At 31.6% G+C, this 24,031-nt stretch overlaps 1 protein-coding gene and 1 long non-coding RNA gene across 3 annotated transcripts in view; both read right to left on the bottom strand.

Annotated features, from left to right (window-relative positions):
* Nucleotides 1-24,031, bottom strand: part of LOC111045241 — a 68,792-nt gene that overhangs the window by 41,999 nt on the left and 2,762 nt on the right. The gene's annotated exons all lie outside the window — the stretch shown is intronic.
* On the bottom strand, nucleotides 1,602-22,245 carry LOC120351017. The gene is made up of 3 exons (XR_005571163.1): nucleotides 21,872-22,245; nucleotides 15,947-16,013; nucleotides 1,602-1,832 (listed from the first exon to the last, which is right to left on the bottom strand). It is a non-coding gene; the product is annotated as an uncharacterized LOC120351017 (long non-coding RNA).

Consider the following 24,031-nt stretch of genomic DNA (forward strand, 5'->3'; position numbering starts at 1 on the left):
ATTGGGAACAAGACATTAGTATTTGACAGAGGTTGAGTCATATAATGGTCATGGTAGTCTAATACTACAGGAAAAAATCATGGTCAAATCAAAGAATCCTATAAAGAAAAATCCTATAAAGAAAACTGTAGTTCCACCTCAGCATTGTTATTGCGAAATGGATCTATTCTTGAAAATATGTAGATCATTTTACATGTGATACTTTTAAAACATTCATTCATCATCAAGTATAATTACTGCTATTTTATTGAAAGTATATTTTGTACTAGCTTCAAAATGAAAAATGGAAAAATATCGACCCCTTGAACAATAAAAGGAAAAATCATAATTTTCAATCAATACTTTTTGAACAATAGAAAAAATATTAAACTGATTGTTCTTTCTAATATTGAGTCCATTATGATGTTACGAATTTTCTCTATATAAAAATCTTATTCAGAAACAGTGAACCCATTCATAATTTCTGCCAAGATATTGCTGAAAGGAACCGATAGCTTTTCTTCAGGTTATAGGTGAAAACTATCAAACCTTTTGGAGAAAATTTGGTAGCACGGAACCATATAATAACCAAACAAGACTAATCAAATTTATGAACTTCTGAAAACAGTTCCACTTTGAATTCCAAATACCAAATAAAAAATGTATTCTCTATCAAATTGGATGAAGAATAATTTCCCTCCAAAAATGTATTTTTCATCAAATTTGATGAAGAATAATTTCCCTATTTGTATAATCGAGACTGTTAGATTCTAACCATTTTTGAATAAAAATATATTTGAAGAAAAAAGGGATGTTCAATAATGTTTCAATACATTCACCAAACTATGAACATGTACTATTCTCATGTAATGTTGATGATTTGATTTATGGTATAAAAATAGCAAGACAGTAGTTGGAAGACGATTATTTTTCGGGTCAATGTCATATCAGTACTCAGCACTCAGCAGTTTAGTACAGGCTGAATTATTGTCCGTTGCCTTGCCAACCAACGTTGCGCTACTGCCGCTGCTTATTTTTCATTGCAAATCTGTTTTCTAGCTCCACAACAACAACAACAAAAGAAAGGAGGATAGAATCTGGCTGAGGCTGTTGCACATTCGAGTCTGCCGGATCCTAATTTATCAATTCACCTTGAAATTCGCCACGATTGTGTGTGAATGCTCTTGAACAGTTCTTGAATGCATAAGAGCAAGCAAGCCGTAATAATTTACAGTCGTTGACGAAGTATTGGAGAATTTAATGAGTGCAATTATTAGAAGGATGAAATATGATTCTAAAGAACCAAAATAATATACGGTATCATTAAAAACGTGATATTGGAATTAGAAAGTTATAGAGTTGGTTTTAAATTTATCCAATACCGATTCCAATATTTAAGATTAATATCCATGATTAATTTGTTTAAGCTGCGTTTACACAAAAGTTACCAACAAAATGTTAATAACTTGATCCTTATAGATTCTATTGGATTGAACATAACTTATCATACACATGATGAACATAAATGTTTGTAAAGTTCCGTTCAATCTAATAGAATCTATAATGATTGAGTTATTAACATTTTGTTAATAACTTTGGTGTAAACCCAGCTTTATAGAGTTGGTTTTAAATTTATCCAATACAGTTCCCAATGTTTAAGATTAATATCCATGATTAATTTGTTTTTTGTGAGTTGAGTTACCTTTTATTTTCATTTTTTTCTACTTAACTTCCTTTCAACTTTGGTGGAGATGTTGTAAAGAACGTGGAAAGTTTGAATTCGTATTTATTTAAAATTGACGCTACTTACGGCATTATGATAATCTTATTACTTGAATGCTTCAATCTCTTACCTGTAACAAGAAGAAAGAACAAAATTAGATAAGTAATTTGGTGAGCAAAAGAATTGTTGAATCAATGTTAATAGAATTGGCCACAATTTCACGTATGTTTGTTGTTTATTTCTTTTCACAATTCTAAATACTATGAATTAGAAAAATTGAATTATGAAATGTTGTAAGCTATACGAATTTGTATTAGATCGCCGAAAAAGTGTAGAAAAAAGTTGCATGAGTTATAAAGTTGTGTACGGACTTATGCGCCACGAACACGCGCGTTTCACTTTTCATCAGCTAATGCTATGCTTATTATACCTGTATCTCACTGTTCCCGTACAAATGAAGATATAATAAACCCAACATCAACTGATGAAAAGCGAAAAGAGCGTACCGTATTCGTAATGCTCAAGAGGAAAACGTCTGTATCTTTCATCTTGTGTTCAGTCACGTTCGATACATTTCAGAAATATTAAGTCATACACGGATCGATGAATGGATTACGTAATTCACATCTAGATAGAAAATTATGAAAATACATTTCCAAGAAGCAATATCAACTTTGCTAACCAATAGAAATATGACATCATTAAATTTGCTAATTTATAATGGAAAATCCATGTTAGAAATAATCAAGGAACTATGGTTGACAGGGATCATCAAGCATTTTTGCATACCAGTTTGTGATATTGATTGATATGAATAGAATTTCTTGAAAACACAATAGCTTATACAAAATTTTTTAGTAGCTTATCTAAGTTTTTGCATAATAATAACGGATTTTCCAAAATGATTCTTCACTTGACAAAAAATTGCAACTGAGCAGACTGATTAATGATGATGATTAATAATATTTAGGTCACGTTAAACGAAAACTCTAATCAATTGTGCAATTAAAAAATGAATAAATGCAATATCATTCAATTATATCTGAAAAATAATCTTTGTCAATTAGCTATCAATATTTGAGAAGTGAAACCGTTACTTTATTTTACTTTATTTCAGTAAAGACGACAATGAATTTGTTAGATCAAAATTGGAGGTTGGTCACATTTTTTATTATAAAATGATCTATTGTGTAAAACAATAATTATTGGAAAGGAAAATATTTGAAAATTAATATCAGAGATAGATGACAAAATGTAAATTCGTATTAGACCATTTACAATTCATGAGTGTAATAACATGAATCATCACACATTATTACACCATTATGAGATTATATGGTAATATGAAGCCCAATTTATTGTTGGTTTTAGAGGAAAAGAGAATGGTAGAATAATTTTAAACTAGATACAAAGATTGGGCTCTAGTGCATTAATAGTTCTAAATCAATTGATTAATTAACAATAAGAATAATTATTATTAACGTGAGAAATTGCTCGTAATCTTTCCCGTTCAAAGAACATAATCCAGTACTTCAGTACAGTACGTGTAATTGTAGGCTATAATGAAACCGATAAAAGATATTTCCTATCACTAATGATAGTAAGTGAGTACTACAGTGCTATGAATGAACGTACAGTGTTGGCTGCTGCAAGTTATATGGCATAGCATTCCAATTTTTATCTCCAACTGTCGAGTCTTATCACACGCTATTTTAACCTTTCAAAATTATTGTGCTTTTTAGTTGTCTGTAACCGTTATTTTAAAAAAAGCGATATAATGCATTTTGAATTCCAAGTTAACGGTTTGTCAAGTTTATCAGTAAAGTTGTAATGTTACTGAACAATTGAACAAAATAGCAACGATTTCGTTCACTCGTTCCAAACAATAATTCGACAACATGGGGACAGTAGCATTACAGCAAGTAGCATAAATTTTAGAACAATTAAATTGGATTGCAATTTTAAACACATATTGAATACTGATTGATTTTTTTTCTTAGAGTGATGCCCAGACAAACTCCAGGCTTGTGCATGTGTGATAGGAAGAATAATGATGAGTGGAGCTTAAGGTGGGTTCCAAACCACCGGGAAGAGATTCTTCAACTCATAAACTATATTTTGGAGAGTATGGAATGTAACATGCTACTATACTACCCTCTAAGTAGCAGGCGCATAGATCAATTGATCGATGGCTTTTCATCACGACCAAAATATGTTCTATTTATTTGTATATTTTTTACAATATATTAATGCTCATTCAAAAATTGAAAAACTATACATTTTGATTCGAGCAATTCAATGCCAATCATTCGAAATTTCAGAAAATAGTTCGAGATATCTATAAATACGCCACTGCTTCTAAGTACTGTAAAGAAGTTGAATAGCTGTGCATTCGAAGTTTCGGTTTTTGCACAGTTATACGAAAGCAGTTTGCAACGAACAAGCAAATCCCTGTAAAGAGAATACTCAAGTGCCTCTAGTTTATAATTAACGACAACACCAAGTGGAAAAGGACAAAAAATGTATCTCATTCCACCAACATCAACATCACAAGTCGAGGGAGTTCAACATCGTAAAGTAAGAATGCACAGTGCGCCGAGCAGGGAAAGAAGGGAAGAATAGGTCGTTACTTGAGTTGGGACAGGGAGAAATTTATTTCCCTCCGTCCTAGTTACCGGGAAATATTTTCTCGTTATGAATGTGAAAACTCTTTTGCCATTACTTGTTAGCCCTGCTGCGAGAAGGGTGGGGGGAGATGGAGAAAGGAGAAGATGCATGAATAAAGAAGGAGAGGGGAATTATGAGAACAGACTAGGCGAGAAAGGGGAGGAAGAAAAGGAGAGGAAGGGAAGGAAAGGAAGGATACGAAGAAGGAAAGGAGATAGAGAGTATGAAAGTAGGAGTTGGAGGAGGAGGTAACCATGAGGTTGACTAAAATACGAATATTTTAGCAGCTCAAATGGGGGTGGTAAACAATTTAGAGATAGTAAACCAGACTAGGCTTTTTTGTTCTAAGAAGGCCACTCACCAATCTATCTAATGACGATATCCATACTTCCTGTGAGACCTTCCTTCTCCGATTTCTTCATGCAAGCTCAGATATAAACGTGGGAAGAATATAATATGGTGAAGAGGGAGAAGAGTGATTTTTATGCTTCAAGTCAACGTTTGTCTCTAGATGAGTCAAAAGGGACTATGAGATTTTAATACAAGTGAAAAAACATTATAGAGTTTACAAACAGATTAACAATATTTAGAAATTGAATTTTATCTAATACCACGTCCCATTAGATAGTTCAGTACTGCTCGCTAATATTCATCTCCGTAAAAATCCAGTGCACTGATCATAGTCTAATCATAATCCAGTACAATAGTCATAGCCACAATACTGCATAAAATATGAAGTTTCATCAATAAATAATAGCTCTATAGTTTACAAAACGTTCTATGAATAGAATATATTATAATGAATGAAAAAGGGAACTGCATTGAAATTATGAAAGTTTAAGTTGAATTATATTGTTATAATTATATTACATAATTATATAATATTATACTGTTCACTACATTATCAAAGCGTCAATTTTGTACGTTTCTCCAGTTTTTTTCGTGCGTGTCAGGTAATTCTATATGCCAACATTTGAATAGTAATCCACTGTTCCAACAGCTATGTCATTGAAAATGAAAAGGTCATGTATTGTGAATGCTGGAGCAAGAAACCATTTTAAGAGGTCATCTTTGGAAACACAAACGGTATTTTTAATCAATTTCTTTTCCCGTCTTATTCGCACTTCTCCACCTTTGAACAGGTTCTGGATCAGCGAGACCCAAGAAATTTAAATTTTCATAAGTTTTCGATTTTTTATTCAGGTTTAGTTTTTAGAAAATTATATCGATTAGAAAAGAGAGACAAGTTTATATGCAATCAAGACTAGTTGGGGAAGAGGAAGTTGGTGCTCGAGTATACCCTGGTGAACCTCACTGTCAAACTCATTAGAGACGATGGCTGTTGGAGAGGGGTGAGGGTGAAATAGAATAGAACAGAACAGACAGTTCGATAATCGATTTTGTAGCTTCATAAGCAGTGAGCCCGCACCATGTCTCTCTGTATTGACGGATCCAACACGAGTTTCGGAGTAATGATTCAGCACTGACACCACAATGCACCGTGACTCAACACTCTACACACAATAATTATTCTGAACAGCTGCATTGACAGAAACACGATGCACATCATGAGCACAATTAATGCACATTGTGGATGATGTGAAATGTGCATGCAAATACAATAATTACAAAATAAAAAGTGATCTTGGATGAGTACATACGAATACAAAATATATGAGTGCACAATTTTTTGAAGACAATAATATTATTTGGTGCAGCAGCATATACATCAGGACATACATTAATGGACATTATGATTTGATCATGAGGAATCATAATAGAATTTTACGTTTTACGGGTAATATTCTGTGAGTATACGTAAAACATAAAAGTCATTAGTTTTTTTAAGCCTATACGAGTCCTAAATAGAGAGTTTATAGTCATAGAACTATTTTGGAGGCATACATTTGGTATTCTCCATTCTTAATTTTTACAAAAAAATTATCTCTGTAATTATTGATAATTATTATCTGAATTATTGGGAGAGAAAAATAAAAATAAGTAAATTAATAGAAATGAATGAAGTGATATAAAACCATTCCTGCAAACTATACAAGTTACATTGTCACAGGAAACTTTTAGAGAGATTTAGCTCGATAAAATCAGAGACGAATAATGCAATAACGGTATCTTTTCTCTAAGATAAAATTTAACAATATTATTCATAATGGATAGATGCTTGTAGTTGATCACAAATCACAATAAGGAGCCACATTTTTACTTTCCGTGCCCTATTACCATAGGTAAGGAAAGTATTGCTTTCCGAAAAAAATTAAGGTATCCCAGTTTCTAAATTTCTATACGTTTCAAGGTCCCCTGAGTCCAAAAAAGTGGTTTTTGGGTATTGGTCTGTATGTGAGAGAGTGTGTGTGTGTGTGTGTGTGTGTGTTTTGTGTGTGTGTGCGCGTCTGTGTACACGATATCTCATCTCCCAATCAACAGAATGACTTGAAATTTGGAACTTAAGGTCCTTACACTATAAGGATCCGACACGAACAATTTCCATCAAATGCAAATCAAGATGGCGGCTAAAATGGCGGAAATGTTGTCAAAAACAGAGGTTTTCGCGATTTTCTCAAAAACGGCTCCAACGATTTTGATCAAATCCATACCTGAAAAAGTCATTGATAAGCTCTATCGACTGCCACAAGTCTCATATCTGTAAAAATTTTCAGGAGCACCGCCCTATCTATGCAAAGTTTGATTTCAGATTCCCAATTATCAGGCTTCAGATACAATTTAAACAAAAAAAATCAAGTGGAGAAGATTCAGCATGAAAATCTCTACAATCTATGTTCAGTAACATTTTCACCTAAAATTGAAAATAAGCTCAAAATGCGAGAAAATAAGATTATTCAATTGAAAACTGTTGGCAACTGTTGATTCTATCAAATCATTCACTATGAAGAGATAGCAGACTTCGTGTGTCTGCAGCGCTATTGTCCTGTCACCAGCTGTCTCAGATCTTAGAATAGTAGATTTGATAAGCGCGGGAACACTAGCGTCGGAACACTAGCGTCAATTGATCAATTTTCATAACGGCAAGGAAAGTTGTGTGAGTGCGCCATACCAGATTTTTATAAAATGTTTTAGAAGATGCGATTGGTCGAGACCAAGGATAGTACAGTACATTATTATAGGTTTACTAGTCTATCTACTAGCATTGGGTCGAGACTAGACACTTCATCATGTTCTCACATTTATAAGCTTTCCATGATAGAATTGTAATTAACAATAATATTCATTCTATAAAATATATTATAATAATATATGTGAAATTAGTAATAATATGGTGAGACCTTGGAGAGTGATAGTTTTTTTAATAATATTATCTACTAAAACTTTAGTCTGCCCTGTATTTTAAACACATTCAAAGTGAATAATATTGCTATAGAAAAATACTTGGAGGTAAACCAAAACAAATATAATCCAACAAGTAAAATAAATTAATCTTCAATGATAATAAATGTTGATTGAATAGTAATATCAATACAGTATTAAAAAAATAAAAGTATTACAGTATCTGGAAGCGGAAGTTAAGAGAATAAATCATGTTCAAAGTAATGTATTTTTTAAATTAAATTAGGCACTTTAATTATTTCAAAAAAACATCTTATTCTAATTTGGTTTGAGCTGTCAATAGAAAATAAATGAGGACTTTATACTCAAACTAACTGAGGTTTGAATGAGTAGGAATATCTCATTTCAATTATAAAACTCCAAAGATCAACAGCTAAAGTAATAAAATCCTACCAGATTGGTGAAGCAAGTCAAATTACAAAATAATTATAATGTTAGTAGAGGCAAAGTTGGTTTCAAGCAGAAGTGAATAAAATAGAAATGCAGAGGTCCAGGTTGGAAGGATTGAAACTGGGATGGGACAGACATTAATTTAAGCGAAATGTTAAAGTTTGTGTTACAATGGGGGGCAGGTTGCTAAAACGTGGGAGGGGGGCGACAGTGAATGATGAGGGAAGAAGGAACAAGAGAAAGCCGAAGATGGGGGTATATAATGAGAGAGAATGAAATACAGAGAGAAAGAGAGTGTGATCCACCCACCAGACCATTGTACAGATCGATACGTAATATTTCCCTTCCTGCTTTTGCTATTGCTGCCGCTTCTAATACCAGCACAAATACAGCTGGGGTGAAAATATTCCCCTCTTTTGCTAGAAGAAGAAGAAGCATCGCGTGACAGGATGTTAATAGTGCATGTTTATTGGTAAGTGAAAAGGGTGCCTTCAACTGCCTTTGCCTCAAGCTGATCATTTTGTTAGTTCAGAAATAGACTCAACTTGAAAGAAATCGGCCTACTCTACATTATAATAATATCTATCTCAATTGAATAGATATAGAGACCTTGAAATCTATTTATTTCAACCATTTACAAATTTTATGCAGACACAAAATATTTTGTAAACTCTCCTTGAATACTTGATAAATAAATCAAGAGATTATCATTGATCATCTATCGATTTAATCTATTTTTGAATTATATTTAATTAACTCCAAGTTACAATGTATTTGTAGATTGCTATTGAAATAATGACATAAGTGATAATATTTAGTGTTATATTTAGTGATCATATTTATATAATGATATAAGTAATAATTTATAATTTTATATATTAATTTGATATGCGTTCAAGTTTGAAATGACTTGACAGACTTTTTTCATTAAATACACAGTATTTGAAATGATTACCAAACGCGATAATTTTTTCTAGTGTATGAAATAGAAAACATAGGTTTTATTAATTTCAAAAAGATAAACTATCATGATAATGTAATAATTTAATAAGTATGTATAAAATAACAGGTTATAAAATTGTAGTAGGCCTTATCCATTAAACTTGCTACGGTATTGAATAAATAAATGTATCAATTATTGCGCATTAAACCCACATAAATGGGTTACTAAGTCATAAAGATAGGGGTTTTCAATTTCACAATCTGAAGAAACAAAATTAAAAACTATGAATTCTTTATTATCAGAATCACTCACTTCACATTAGTGGTGTACTAGTAATTTACTGATTCAGTAAATTAAAGCTGCAAACCACAAATTTGTCGTAAAACTAAACACCATAAATAATGCTATCCATATAATGTAGTTGAATTTGCTACACTAGTAGATGAGAAAATGAGAAGTATGGGAAAGCCATCCTTCAGAGCGATCAGATACCGGTCATAAACTTGGTTTCTGAGTGGGGCTAAAGATGTATATTTTTATTGCGGTTGAAACCCATAAAAGTTGGGAGCTGCTGGCAGCTGAGTGGGTGTGATAAGGCGAATAATATGTGATAAAAAGAGACAGCAACATGTTATTTTATCAGTGGTCAAGGTTAGTACTGGACCTCAAAGTTGAAAGTTTCCAAAAATGAGGTAATTTGCATGAAATGAAGACAATATCATTACTATTACTCCTCAGAAAACAATTATTACTACTTTATCACCATTTGTTAGAACTATTTCTGAACAAGTGAATATTATAAGTTAAGAAGCTGAAAGTTTACATTATTACATCACTGAACATTACTAAACCTAACCACCCGTCACTTCTTTACACCAATATACTTAATTCCATCAGAAAATACTCTATTTAATTATGAGAAAATTTTATGTTGGTACCTCAAATGCAGATATTACGAATTTCAATACTGGAACGCCTATGCATATTCACGAATAACATGTTGCCAAATAAGAACAAACTCCCATGCAGGTCTCAAAATAATGCGAGTTACAGTATTTGTATTTAAATACTGTCTATCAATATCCTGGAACACTCAATCAATTTTTTAGAATGTTACAGTAGATTTAAAAATTCTGCAAAACTGTTAGCAGCATATTATTTCTTACATATTTTGCAGGTAGCACGTGACTACCAATGTCGGAATACTAATCACTGTGATACGTTGATTTTAAAACTACTGTTACGCAAGTCTCAAAGAGCTTTGTACTGTATACTAAGTTTTTATAGAACGATAACATCTATGATAACAATAATGATTGTTCTTTCCATTCAACCATAAATTATGAATTCCAAAATAGTTATAAATGTAATCTACTGTGGTGTACTCGTATGCTATATTTTTATAAAAATATAATACTAATCCACGTATCTGTACAATGATGAATGATCTTTCAATTAATTCATAGATTATTAATTTATTCATTGAAAAATATCATTAAATGGTTAAACAAGTAAATAAAAATTCAAACAAATTGAAATCATTAAAATAATGTTAATAAATCGCAATAGAATCATTCAAAACATTTTCCTTGTTCAATTATGGCAAAAATGAAGTTGAATTGTTAAAGATAGTAAAGATAAAGTTAATTGAAATAACGCGAATTTATTCTATCAATGATCAATCCATTGAATAGATTAATGAATTAGTTTTTAAAACGAAAGTTTGATGTAGTCATCCAATTAATTTGTCCATTTGATGGAATTGATTAAGTCACTCTAGTGTGCAAACAGCAAAGCAAGGCAGCTCAGTGATCAAGACAGCTATCGAAGCGAATCGGTTCAATACAACATAGCACACGAGCTGAAGCAAATGCATGTCAATAGCTTTATGAGCAATTCATTCTGAAAAGCCAGTTGATTGGAAGTTGCAAAGGACAGGAGCCTGAGGGGTGGAGGGTTGAGAGGGGGTGGTAGGAAACTGCAGAGAAGTAGAATCGGGTTCAAGCGCTTGCTTGCCCCTATTTTCGAAAATGAAACACAATTTCGGGCTGCCTTCAACGGCACGTTCTGCATCCACCAATACACGTTAAATCCAGCACGCGTGTGCGCACAACATTTGACACCGCCCACCAGGTAACCCTACTCAACAGTACCCCCCCCCCCAACCAAACACCGTAGCAAGAATATAAATGGTTTTAGTTCAACTATGTATTATTAATTTATTGCTAATTCCTCACTCTCTCTCTGATCAGTCGAGATATAAAATCAATTACATCACAACCATACATCCTTCTTCTTCTGCTCCTCACAATACCAAAAATCACAATCATATCATTGAATGACAACATAAAATCTCATAAAATAGACGAATTCTCCATGGTACTAAAATTTTTCATGGTCACTCTGCTAATATTGACTTGAGTAGAGAATTTTCAATTTGCACAGAAATGATAGATACAAAAATGCCTTTATTTTTACACATTAAACATTTCAAGTGATGTGGGCGAAGTTGAGGCAATAAGAGCCCCCTCTTCCACTTGACTGATATGCAGGGATCGTTCAACATATATATCTACTTGTAGGGGATAACATAGATATTTCTACATGATAGGACGTTAACGAATGAGAGAAATAATTAAACAAAGCGGTTATAACATGGCGGTTATAGAATTAAACATGTGAGTGCCCATTGGACCAAAAGCTTTAAAGCTAGCACCATATTATGGTAGAAATGTAATACAGTTTTATGTTGCTGATATTGTATACTTGAATTTTTAGTTTATTATTGAGATATTGAGTGGGCTATTACAGGATTATAGGGCATGGCGAATTCAATTAGTCTACATTATCATAAAATTTAAGAGACAAATGATAGATATAGTATTTGAAATGGAGCTGAATAAATTATAGGAATGGAGTCTATTATAGGACAACAGAACTCAGCTGCAATTGAATGGGAAATGTGAACTGAACTGAGAGGGAAGTAAAATGGCAGAAAGAGAAAATTTAATTGTCTCTTTATTCGTATCAACTCTCTCATTCACAAACTCTCTATCTCTTTCGCTCACGCACTGCATCCTATCTCACTCTCTTTTCTTCATTCTGACATTCAAATACAGCCCATATAAAGTTAGGCTAGAATAAAGTCCATACAATAATAATACCGATCATTTTAGCATTTTTGTTAGGTAATAATAATTTTATTTCTACATCTTCTTCAATTCCACGACTGATTTTTGTCTACAGATATAAAATGATATACACATGAGGTCAATGACAAAATTTTAAAATTATGGTGAGAGTGTCCACTGAAATGGCGTTGGCCCAATTAGAGCTGTATGAGATTAATTTTACTTTTACGATGACATATTTGGTGATTCAACTGAAGTAATAAGTGACTTGCATAAAGAAAAATAATTCAAAATATGATTCAAGAAGATTGAAATGATAAATAACGATAAAAAATATGAAACTCAAAGTACTGTTCCCAGTAAATTAATTCCACATCACGATTCCTGACAAAAACAGTAGGCTGAATTCAGGGAGATGGATGAATTTTTTATCTCCTTGTTGCTGTCTATGATTCCCTTATAAGTCTCAAGACTTGTGCATCGGTGATTGGAAGGATGATAATGATGGATAAAAGAATTCTCAAAATTAATTGGTTCTGAATCACTAGGACGTGATTTCAAAGCTCTTAATCTTCTTAAGATCTTGATTAAGCTCTTATTGATAATTAGCGCAGTTGGACTGAATAAGCGGCCCTAGTGACTTATCTAATCTGTCACTTATCCGTGAGTAATTCAACCTGAAAGATTTGAAGTAAAGCTGACTGGATCATTTATTTCATCATTTTTATAGAAAATTGTATACGGTACATCATTTCTAATTAGCCTATCAAGTTTTTAAAATTTCAACCCCACTAAAATTAATTGCAGTTTCATCAACATTAGAGAGTAGTATAGTATACTGACACACTTTCTGTCGTGTTTAATTGAAATTTAAATCAATTCTTGCTAATCAACAAGATGCAACTCATAACATAATTTGGAATAGAATAGAATGGCCTATAGTAATAGAGGTGAGTATGTCAAGTACAGATAAGTATTGATGACTTAAGTATCATAGTCATAACTATCAAATTCTGTTAAGTCATTTCAGATGAAAAAATGTTGAAAGAATTTCCAATCAAATGTCAACAATGGCGAGGACAAAAGATGAATAAAATGATGATGATGCAGCCACTATGACTCTCCATCGATGTTGTGACCGTGAATCTAAATTTAAATGTTTTTTGGCAGACTAACCAGAAAGTCATTATCCCCATCAGCTTCGCATACAGATTATTCTACAGTTATTCCGGAAGGAAATTCGCGAATATGAAAAGTAACCCAATCCAATCATAATATTTCTCATCATTATCCCATATTTCAATAATTATTTTTAAGTCTCCTCCCGTACCAACTAGATCATAGTAAGGAAAGCAATTATTCAATGAATGTTTCAGTTCATACATTCTAAACTTTTGAATCTATAAAAGAACAACAAAATTTGTGGTAGTCTGCGTACAGCGTTTTGAACAAGGTATTTGAATTGCTGATTTCTTCCTCTTCCACTACCTGTCATGCAATTTATAATTAATTTTCACATTAATTTTGGATATTGCTACAGCATACAATAGTGGTAAGCCCCCGAAGTGGAAACTTATTTATCAGGAAACTGGCAATCGTCTAACTCTATTTTTTCCATGAGATTGTTTCTGGGCCAGGACTAATAAGGAAAACTTATAAAAAAAACTTAAAACTTATAAACTTAAACTCAAAACATTCACTTATAAGGAAAACAATATTATTGTTTTCGTGAACAAATTATTCGAAAAAATATAATTTATTATTGTGAATGTGATAATTTTATACCTCTACAATTACATTCTTTAAAATCACCTACCAGGGGCTCGGAAGCCACCTGAATCTATCTGCAGGTGTTTCAAGTTTTCAAAATCATTCCAATTAAGCACCTTCAGGTTAACCACCACTCATGTACAAGTACAACTCATGTAACCTTCATTAGCCAAAAATATTGACGAAATCTTTGTTTGTCAGTCTATATAATCTGGTTATGATAGTCGATATTTCATCTAGATAAAAGCAAGGTGAAAAATAGTGCAATAATAAAGATGCACTGGCTAAATTCATACAATATCATTGTTATTTCGAAACCTCATCTCAAGAAACAAATTCAGTATGAGCTGCTTGATCGAATTTGAAAAAGTATTGGAAGGACACTCAACTGAGCAAATGTACACAATAACCTGCTCCAGAACTGCAATGAAACGCATTAGAACAGCAAGACACGAATAGAAGAGAGAAGATAGGAAAGAGAGGAAGAGAATGAGAGAGAAAAACTAAGAGTGAGCCTTGGAGATTTGGTAGCGCGCCAAAATTATTTTGCCGTCTGCTATGCTCGTAAGCTCCAGTCATCTCTCTCTTCTCTCCACTTTTCTTATTCTCTCTCTCGCTCACTTCCCCAATCGACTATTCAGTCACGTTCTACTTATACCAACCAATATCGACGCTATCCATTCAACCCCAATAGGGGAGACAAATGAGTTTACCAGGAAACAGCTCAGATGAACGCGTATGCAAATTAGCTATTCCTCTCTATCCAACTCCTACACACCATAATCTTTCTCTCATTCTTTCATATAAAGTAAGAGGTGAACGATAAAATTGATTATAAAAGTAAGTAAATATTACTATATAATATTCATCCAATAGTTCTGAAATTCAATAATTCCTAGCCATCAATTTGATGATATGAAGGGTGGAATGTGGGAACTTTGGTCAATAATTATATAATCTATTGTCAATAATATATTCAATAATAAACTAATTTTATACATATACGATATTTTATTATGTTATTGTATTGTTCTCTTAGTTTATATTGAATTTTATTATACTTTTGACTTTGTTATACATTGTAACAATGTTTCAACAATAAAAGAAATTTAAATTTGATACATTGTTATTCAAATAAACTATATTAGTACTACATGAGAATGTGAACATTGGATACGGTGCTGGAGAAACAGCAAAAATAATAAACAGAAGAAAGGAAAAAATGATAAATATGATATTTTTTCGAGTACAATCAACTAATTGACATTCAAAAAACATTATGTCACTCGACTGTATGAAATAGTTATAGCCCGTGATAATAGTTAATAGCCCGTTTCAAGATAAAATAAGCCTATAATGTTTCAAATTCATATTGAGTATATGACATTTTTCCGAGTATAATCAACTAATTGACATTATAGAAACATTATGCCATTAATTTGACCTTATGAAATCGCCGTGATCATGGTTGACAATCAATTGCCTGTTGCAAGATAAAATAGGGCTAGGCCTTTTTTTTGTGTATTAGTGAATTTGACATTCAATATTCTAGATAGTAGGTTCTCGATTGGAAACAAGTAGGCCTAGTGTAAGTTCATCTTTTGGAAAATATTAAAAAGCAAGATGTACACAGTAATGTGACTAACAGAGTTCCAAAGTCATAAATTTAACTCTCCATTACAAATTCAAGTCGTGTGTGCGGCGAGATGACAGAGAGAGGAAGGGGGGAATTAAAGGTTGGCTAAAAGGGACCGGACGGGATTGTTGGGGGGGGGGGTTGAAGCGGGATTGTAGGGAGTTGGGAAGGGAATCGCGTTGCCATATCAACGCATTTCGTGAAAGGCGGAGCAAAGACTGAACTAAAGCGAGAAGCGACTCTTGCATCTATATCAGATTCTAAAGCCTTCTGCCCTTCACTTTGATACAGTGTACACGCTACACGAATTATAACCAAAGAGTACTTTAACAGACCAGACTACTTACAATATTGCATCCACATTCAGGGCACCAGCAAATTGTAGTAAAGACTGACGACGAATTTCATCCTTACCTGAAAAAATATACATCAATAAATTATATTGAATCAAACAATATCGACACTTTTTCAATTACAAATAAAATTGCTTATTGCACAAACACAACTACATAATATAAAATTTAAAATTTTAGATTAAAAATAACATTTTTTATATATACCATCCATGTGTCGATGTAGCCTCGATTAGAAATGAGTATTAAAAAACACAGGTGTGACAATAACTATGTAAGTAATATTTAACATGGCTACTTGAATGTTCAATTATTATAGAAAATAAATAGCAGTTACCCTTTTTATATGTTTCATGTTTATATGAAAAATATAAAAAGGGTACTAGTAGTTTTCAATAATAATGAATATACATAATATATAATGCGAGAAGGATAAAAAATCATTGAATTCCATTAATTGTAGATATTTTTGCTGAAACATTTTCTAATTCAGTTTTATACATAACCGTTATGTAATTTTTAGAGATAATCGTCTTGTAAAAGGATTAAAAAATATTCTGATCATAGACAACAAAACTGTTCCAATTAAGCTTTGATGATTATTTACAAGTACAGTAATTATGAGAATTAACCATTAATAATAAAATAATGATAATATAACTTTGATAATGATAACGTGCATTACGCTACATTGTTGAAGCGAGAATATGACCTCCGCTAGACCAGTACATTTTTATTGCCAGTGTAAAGGAAGTTCAGTCATTTTTTGGCAGTAACAAGTCTTTTATATGCGGCATACTTTCCTCTCTTTTCAAGCTAACAATTTACAGTATTTCGATCTCGCTCACCAGCCGATGGCTGGTTTCTTTGTCCAATATTACAACTCTCACAAATTCACTGTTTCTCTCTCGATAACCGGTTCCCAAGCTGCTTGAGAAGAGCTGAAATTATTTCAACCTTCACTTGTCTGACTCATTATTTCATTCGAATCATTGGCCTCATTCCGACGAATTATTCGTTTTTTATTATAAGAAAAGTCTTTTGCTTTTCCCTAGTCGAATTTATAAAAAATTGCCATTAGCATTGGCAAACGTTCAAAATTCTATGTACAATAGTTATTCTAACTGCGTCTTTGTCTTGTGGGTTCAATAAATTTTATAAGGTTTTTCATTGAGCAATAACAAAGAAATCGTAAATTACTGTATTGCATTCTCTGACAACTGTTGCAATACACTATACACAATGCGAGAATATTTAATATAAATCAATAATATTAATAGTATTATTAGAATATTGATATTATATAATGCAATTAGTTTTTTTAATTTTAATTAATTAAAATCAATGTTAAAATTATCAGAATTGATTCATGGTTGAAAAGAGATAAGCTGAGGAAAAATGTATAAGAATGTCGCCAGTTCTATTTTTAAATACTGAATAATAGACTACTGTACCGTCAAACCAGCTAACTTGGGACAGTTTTCAACTTTGACTTGAAATTCAGTTCCTTTATTACTTTAATAGTGTATTTCTCCTGTGCTCAAAACTTAGGTCTTTAATATTATTTCAAATATATACATTAAATTTCATTATTATTCCAAACTGTTCTGAAAAAAATTAAAAAATATTGTGTCCCAAGTTACCCGCAGAGGTTGGGTAACTTGGGACACTAATATGATTTGCCTGTAATTAATGGTGATTTGAGTGTCATATTTTTGTTTTTTATTCTGTTTTTAACCATCAAAATTCAAAATTCTTAGTTTTCGTTGTTTTTTTTTTAGTGAAAATGGACTAAATTTTAGAAAAGTGAAACCATAACCCTATCTCGGACTTTTAAAATGTTATCTAAATTTGGGAGAAAAGTGGTACAAGGAGTATCCTTAGTTTTTCTCTCCCAATAAGTGCTACTTTGTAAAAATTATAAATAAATAAATAAAATAAAAATAAATTAATTAAACAATTGAGTCGTTGAAGGCTAACTTCGAACATTAGATTTTGAATAATAAGTTCATATTCATAATAAAAATACTTTAACTGTAAAATAATTGAATAATTGATAAAATAATTGTGTGTAATAATTGAGTGTTCACAATAGAAGTTATTAAAGGCTCAATTTCTAGGTTGGAAAATAGTAGATTGTTATGACTGTTAAAAAAGTATCTAAGCTGTTAATCAAAATAATGTTCAAAACGTTATTAAATATTGTCAATGATGTGTTCCCAACAAATCCACAATTGCCAGAACTCGGAATGAATTGCACAGACAGTTGGTAAGTTGGAATTGGAGGGAAGGGGTTAAACTGTCCCAAGTTAGCCGGTTTTACGGTACTGTATTTCGTAATTTTTTTAAAATCCTGATTCAATTTTACACATCAGTGAAATGAAGTAATTGAGGAGATCTCAATTCAATTCAATTTCTTTATTCCAATATAAAAAACTGTACAAAATAAAATAGAATCATCGTGATATCTCTTTATGATAATCCCACCATGGAACAGTTTTATGAGGAAATTGAGTGTTTTTATATAATTGAGTGTTTATATCTGCCTTTAAAAATGTCACTGCAATCAAATAGGTTATACATTTATTTGAAACAATTTATTTTAATAATCAGCATTCAATTAAGAATACGTCACTAAAATAAAAATTACCTTCACCATGAATGCTATAATATTGTACATTTTTTACTCCTGTAAATTAATAGTGAATATCATAGAGAAAAGTACCGTTAATACTTGTACAGTATTTTAAGATACGTGTATTGTGCCAGTATATTACTATTATACGTATCTGGTATCATGCTGATAAACGCATAATTCTTCTTGATAAGATTGCTAAAACAAACTGGAAATTTAAAATTTAATAAACGTTCAACGTGATATCATTCTGACAAACATTTCAAATAATAATAAATTGTAAGATAAGGTTGATTTGGAAGTTGGTTTATACAATGTGAATAAATCACTGTTAAAATGGATATAGATTGCAGTAATTGAGAACTCTTTTCCTTTCAAAGGTCACTCTTTAAATGCTGAGCAGCTCTATTGTTTATTGAGATGCCTCTCACTTCACACCAGTTCCCTATAAATAGACTACTTACAAGAAACTATAAATAGAGAGACTCTCGGTCAATGGACATCTTCCTTTTTTTGCCAAAAACCACTCTATTTAGAGTTATTTTTATAAAATATTATCAGACCAAAAATAGGAATATTCCAAGTCAAATAGTTATAAATAGTCTGAGGCCCGGTTGCACAAAAGCCGGTTAAATTTTAAACGTGATTAATATCACGAGAACCAATCAGAGAAGACGTTTTTGAAAAAACGGCTTCTCTGATTGGTCTCGTGGAATTGATCAAGATTAAAATTTAACCGGCTTCTGTGCAACTGACACTAAATAAGTTTAACATAAAATTCAGTAGGCTAAATACTGTAGTAAACATTTCATACAAATTCAAATACCTGTAAAAAAATCCTTAATATTCTGATTAAATTTATTTTTGAAACGTTTCTTGAGCATCAATTACAGTAAGTGTTATTTACAAATTGCAAAATTTAACGTAACATGTTAAATACTGTATGGAGCAGGAGAACAATTTTACTCATCTCTTATTAATAGCAGTGGTCAACATAACAACAAAGACAAATATAATCGACTCTGTCTTGATAAATTATTATGACATAAATAATTATTATTGATCAATAAATAATAAGTTAGTTGAATTAAAATTATCCACAAGCCTTCTTAAAAAACATTCACAACAATAATACGAAATACCATTCATCTGTAGTCTAGCTGAAGCGTTGGAAGTTCTAAATGTTTTAGTAGGAATGAGAAAACATTAAGTACAAAATAGTGATAAGTCCAAGCATTGTACAACCAATACATTTATGAATTTTCCTCATAGAAGAGTTACAATATAATTATTCGTTTTTTATTGCTTGAGCAGGAAAAACCAATTCCCGTAGCAAATTGGAATATTCCAGATAGTTTTTCCTTGTTTTTACAGTACAATATTAATATCAATCAAAGAATTTCATTGGACTGCCACGATAAACTTCGTATGCAGACAAGCACTTGGAGAATTGCCCGACTCATTATAAAGCCAACTCTCAAAACAAAATAAATAACATCTCATTTGTACATATTTATAGGTTGCTTTCCCTTAGCCGATTTAGTGCCATGATAATATTTAATCACGATACCCAATGACGTTATTGAATCACCATTATAATCATCAATTATCTCACAAGTAAAAAACTTAGTTTTTCCAATTATGTTTCTACAACTAGGCTTACAAAATAATTGATTATTAACCAGTTTAGCGGGATTAATATCATTCAGCTAAAATAAGTTTAGAAAGGCTATTTCCGTCCGTGTATAATTTCAAGACGAGGCTTTGGAATTTCCGAATTGATATGAGTAATACAAGAAAAATCAGAGCAATGACCTTCGAGTGAGAAAGCCTAGATTTTGAAAGCTATCTAGAGAAATGCTATGCAAAATTATAATAAATGAAAGTAGCTGTTGTGAAAAGAAAAATATTTTACGATACGAGTTTATATCCATTGTATAAAATATTTGATAGTCTTCACTCATACCAAATGAACATTAGTCATCAATGATCACTAAAGTAAGAATTTATTGTAGGCCTATTACAAATCATTTTATTGTAGGTTGATACTGTAACATTAATTTTCATTGGTGATCATTTAGGCTTCGTAAAAATGTATCTTGGGACTTGGAATTATATTATAGTATAAAATTATCTTTAGAATGTTATGAGGTATAATGGTACAAGAATATCTAAAATTAACGTTTTTCTACTATTCAATTCTTAAAAGTTAGACAAGTGTAGACAAGTATTATAGTATTGTACAACAAAACTTGAATAAATTCAAATTTGATTTGAATAATTCTAAAATTAGAAAAAAATGATTAGCAGGCTAGGCAAAAACACAGTACCAATGATTGGGTGAAAAATATGCAGTTTGAACAATCTAAAAATAAACTTCAGTGTAGGTGAAAGCAACAGAAACCATTCATAGGCCATGTGGTATTGTACTGAGTCACGTCCTACATTAGTTTATCAGTTTTCGTCCCATTATTTTCTTAATTCTGCAATGTATTATAATAAAATGTTATTCATTGGAACGTCTACTCAATGATTGAAAAGAAAAGAAATAGAAGGACATCTTTTCAGACTCAATGCCTGACAGTTGTTCTTGTATTCTAGTGAAAAAGAGGGTCTCTTCCCCCAAAAAAGTTTTTGTTTGGGCTGTAGACTTAACAATATTCAAAAGAATCTGCTGTCTTTTTTCCACACCCAAGCGACCTACTATAACAACTATAATTCGAAAACTAAAGCAGCTATTTCACATTTTCACTAGTAGTCAAAAACGTGAAGACTTTTCAATCGAAATCACAGATGAATTATTATTCATTTGATCATAATTTGTGAAATATATTTAGATGATTTTTTATTTATCAATCTATTCATGGTCTGCTTCATATCAATTTTTCCAGAAGTTTTTTTTATTTAAACTATTTTAATCTTGTTAATTATTCTTGGGTTTTTTCGGCCTGTCATCAAAACTTTTGAATTAAAAATTGATAATTTATTGTACCATTTTCTTCAAGCAGAACACTTTGGTCTGAATAAATATTTCGACATTCTGACTAAAAATGTGTCCAAATAGCCTACAGAAATAGAGGAAGTTTCCAACGATTGTCTGATTTTTTTATATTCATTTTATTTGTTACCGTAGCGTTTTTAATCAAGAAATCAAAATGAAAAAAAAAATACAAGCGAATAAATATCAAGTTATAAAACTAGTACAGACTGAATAATACAGCATGTTGAACAGATTACTAAAAGTATTTATAAAATACTATAGTAAAAACTATTCAGTTAGTTACACTATCAGTATTCAAGCAACACGAGGCCAAGAACTAAGAATCCACCACCAAATTCCAACCAGCTCAGTACGCGATACTGAAACTAGTTTTCACACACGCGTACACACCCACACGAGCTCCTAACTTCTACAACTACAGGCCAACTAAATGAGAAGTTGAAAATGGCTTCCCGTAGTAACAGAATTCGTTATCAACTTTGTCGACTTTCGAACTTGCCGGCTCTAGAAACCGATAAATCTTACTTCTTTACTGCAAAATAATCTTCAAATAACACGGAAATTATCACGAGAGAAGCTGACCTCATGACAATAAAGATTTAAAGAAGTATGTTCACAAATCTCAGCAGAATTGAGTCTGATTGTTTAAAATCACCAATAATTATTCTCTTCTGTCTACAAAAATTGAGCAACAAACTTGAGATAATCGTAAAAAACAAGATTACTACTGTTGTTACGTATAGCTGGATAGCTGCATTCAATTTTCCAATTATACTTAATCTCAGCTAGTTGGAAAACCGCAGTTAATATAATGATAATTACAAACAGTAGGACAAATATGATATAATTATTTAACTTTTACCTTTTAATAATTTTTATAATGATATTGTAGCCTATCAATAATGACAATAATCATAGTGTGATATAATATAAATCTTTAATTGAAATAAAAGTGGATCCAGGCAATAAATTACATTATATTTTTCAAACATGATATGAATCATTACGTTCAATATCTACATAACAGTCATTTATTTACATAAAATGTAGTTAGATCTGACAAGGTGTTAATAAATAGTATCTTATAATGTAACCTTCCGCAGTAAAATATTGCATTTTCAATAATTGACAGTACAATTTGCTATAGAAATAACATACTGAATTTGAACTCGTACAAAACAACAATTTACTTAGAGGCGACAAAATTTTATTGACTCCTCAACCCAATCAAAGTGATGAGTCACGCGATAAAAGTTCAAAAATATGACGAACATGTGAAATCGATAGCCAATTCCAGGGAATTCAATTGCCAAAATTCAAAGGAAATACTTTTAGGCTTATAAAAGAGCATTAAGCAGCAGACGGCCCTACGGGAAATTTATTGGATCCAGATCTGGAAACGAATTGGATGAGGTTGCCAGTGGATACCTAGGCTGTGAGGGTGGGTGATGAGAGAGAAAGAGAGAGAGAGTGAGTGGGTGAGTGAGGGAGATTCTAGCGAACAATCGTGATGCAAGGGTGAGCGGGACGAGGCTAGAATGTGAGAGTGAGTGAGAAGAAACATAGAAATCGATTTCACTCGAAACAAAATTCAGTCAGACCACTCTTGTTGAGAAAAGTATCTACTCTTTGTTGAAGAGCCTACAATCATCAGTTTATATCGTAATCAAATGGATCTATCCTCTTCATCCTTGTAGCATAATGTTGCATTCGTAAAAATGTACACAATACCGTACTATAAATTTTCCGTAATGAACAAAGCATTTCTCGGTAATTGAGGGTTCTAGATGGGCATTTGCTAAGCAAATTATAAAATTGCAACAAGAAGCACGAACCTAGACATAGCCTATTTCCAATAATTATAAATCTTATCTCCTATTTTTTAAAAATCAAGACAATTCACCGCGACTACATACCCGTGAATTTAAAAACGTTTAATCACATTTCATACTAGTATCTGGTTAAGTTTTTCCGAAAGTTCATGATTACAAAGATTGAAATGCGTGATAGATTTTACTTCTAAAAATGACTTCTTTTACTTCCTAAAAATGGGATATTCTTGGCTCACTGTTTTGGCATTTTTCCCAGCCATCTTGAATCCAAAAAATTGGGATGATTAATACCAAATAAATTATATTCCTTTTTTATTATCGAAATACTTTCAAGCGATGCTCTGGCTGGCTAAACATTAATTTATTGACAATGAATTCAATATAGTAATAAATTGTAAGTAATTAAATGTACCGTATTCTTAAGAATGAATTGTGTTTACTGTGTGAAGATAATCCTTAATTAATAATCAATTACATAGCTTTTATTAAATAGTTTTTCAAGGAATATATGTAATTTTTCATAAAATTATGGGTTAAGATTTAATGAGCGATTCTAGTAGCTCAATTAAAATCTAATCAAGAATCTAGACATTCACGTGGTGAATGTGAAA

The sequence above is a fragment of the Nilaparvata lugens genome, chromosome 4 (assembly GCF_014356525.2).
Source record: "Nilaparvata lugens isolate BPH chromosome 4, ASM1435652v1, whole genome shotgun sequence".
NCBI classification, from domain to species: Eukaryota; Metazoa; Arthropoda; class Insecta; order Hemiptera; family Delphacidae; genus Nilaparvata; species Nilaparvata lugens.